The sequence below is a fragment of the Macadamia integrifolia genome, unplaced genomic scaffold (genome assembly GCF_013358625.1).
Source record: "Macadamia integrifolia cultivar HAES 741 unplaced genomic scaffold, SCU_Mint_v3 scaffold2179, whole genome shotgun sequence".
Lineage (NCBI taxonomy): Eukaryota > Viridiplantae > Streptophyta > Magnoliopsida > Proteales > Proteaceae > Macadamia > Macadamia integrifolia.
Genome location: NW_024868558.1, coordinates 9,576 through 11,964, shown reverse-complemented (window position 1 = coordinate 11,964; position 2,389 = coordinate 9,576). Strand labels below are relative to the sequence as shown.

At 40.0% G+C, this 2,389-nt stretch overlaps 1 non-coding gene across 1 annotated transcript; it reads right to left on the bottom strand.

The window, feature by feature from the left end:
• Positions 1–753: 753 nt before the first annotated feature.
• On the bottom strand, positions 754–860 carry LOC122066002. The gene has a single exon (XR_006136190.1). It is a non-coding gene; the product is annotated as a small nucleolar RNA R71 (small nucleolar RNA).
• Positions 861–2,389: the final 1,529 nt, after the last annotated feature.

Sequence of the window (2,389 nt, the reverse complement as noted above, 5' to 3'; positions counted from 1 at the left end):
TTTTCCTTTTCTTTTATTGAATTCCTGAGAAGAACAACTTGTAATAATAGTTGTATCAGTGGAGGTCGCCATGCCTCACAGTATGATAAAGACAGGTTTCGCCCTATAGCAGTACCTCAAGAATTGACCTGAGCAACCCCGGATCCCTGTCGGTAAGCTCCAAAAAAAAAAAATCAAAAAAAAAATTCAAAAAAAAATCATCAAAAAGTTTTGCTATCCATTCTTTTGTGCTTGTCTTACTTTAGTTGTGGGAAGTTTTTCTGTTGCATGAGTGTTAAGTGGGTACGTAATACTAAGAATCGGTTAGAAAGAAGAGATCCAACAAGTAGTGACCCTATACGTTTGCTCTCTTTAAAACCCTTCAATATGGGAGACCAACAGCAAAACCCTTCACCTAAATCTCTGAAAGATAGGTTCTACCCTGCTAGAACAGCCCAACCTTCCTGCATAGTTCTACCACAAGCCCAGGGCAATAATTTTGAACTCAAATCTCAATACATCACTATGTTGCCCCACTTCCATGGGTTGACCTCTGAGGATGCATACCTATTTCTAAGGGAATTTGAAGAGGTATGTGTTCTAATTAAGATCCAACAGCTTTCTGATGATGCTGTTAAGCTTAGGTTTATCACTTTTGCATTGAAAGACCAAGCTAAGAAGTGGTTGTATGGGTTACCCACAAATTCCATAACCTCATGGGAACAGTTCACAGTTGTCTTCCTTAAGAAGTTTTTCCCAACTCACAAGACCAATAAGCTTAGAAGTGATATCCTTCAGTTTAGGCAAAAGCCTAGTGAGTCATTTTCCAAACTTATGGAGAGATTCAAGGATCTACTCCAAGAATGCCCTCACCATGGCCTAGACCTATGGAATTTATGTCAAATAATTTATGATGGTATTAATTACCCAACTAAACAAATGATAGAGTCTATGTGCCCTGAGGGATTCACATCCTTTACAGATGAAGGAAAGGCATGGGAATTTTTACTTGACTTAGCTGACAAAACCTGTGAGTGGGAATCAACCCAAGAGAGTGAAAGAACCATAGGAGGAAAAGGATATTTTGTGGATGGGATAGTAGCCAACGAAGCCCATTTGGATAGCCTAATCAAGAGGATTGAGGCTATTGTTCCTAGAGAGCCATCATCAGTCAATTTGGTTAAGATTTGTGCTTGGTGCCAGTCCCCTGGACATGTCATAGAAGAATGCCCCAACACCTCTGGGGGCACTTCTAATGATAGTGTTAATGCCTTATACCAGAATAATCCATATAGTAACACATACAATCCAGGATGGAGAAATCACCCTAATTTCTCTTGGAATCAGGGCAACCAAGCAGGACCTTCCAATTTCTATAATCAAGGTCAACCTGGACCCCAAAGGCCTCCCTTTGCACAACAATCTTTTTCTCAAAATACTTTTCCTAGGTCAAATGTAGGACCTCAGGCGAGCTTTCCTAGGGCCTGACCAGACTCTTCCTGTAATAATTTCTTCAAATTTGACTTCTAGCCAGGAACAAGAGTTACTTAAAGTGTTAAAAGATAATAAGGAAGCCCTATGTTGGACCATGGCTGATATCAAGGGTATAAGTCCTTCTATTGTGCAACATCATATACATCTTATGGAGGATTCCAAACCATCCACGGAACCCCAAAGAAGAGCTAACCCAGTGATGATGGAAGCTATTAAGAAAGAGATCCTAAAGTGCTTGGATCATAGAATAATTTATCCTATTTCTGACAGCCAATGGGAAAGCCCAGTTCACGTAGTGCCTAAGAAGTCTGGTGTGACTGTAGTTTCTAATGCCAATAATGAGTTGATCCCTACCCGTGTCCAAACAGGATGGCGAGTGTGCATAGACTACAGGAAGTTAAATGCGGTAACCTGGAAGGACCACTTTCCATTGCCATTCATTGACCAGATGTTAGAGTGGTTAGCTGGACATGAATACTATTGCTTTCTTGATGGATATTCCGGCTATAACCAAATCCCAATTGCTTTAGAGGACCAACATAAGACCACTTTTACATGCCCATATGGAACATTTGCTTACAGGCGTATGCCCTTTGGGCTTTGCAATGCCCCTGCTACGTTCCAACGATGCATGATGAGCATTTTTTCTGACATGGTCGAAAAATTCTTAGAAGTATTTATGGATGACTTTTCAATTCATGGGAATTCCTATTCTGAATGTCTTCATCATCTTTCCCTAGTTTTGAAAAGGTGCATATCTAAGAATTTGGTTTTGAATTGGGAGAAATGTCATTTTATGGTTAAATCTGGTATTGTTTTAGGCCATGTAATATCCAAGGAGGGAATTAAGGTAGATAGAGCCAAAGTGGATTTAATTGATAATTTACCACCTCCTCAATCTATTAAGGATGTTCGC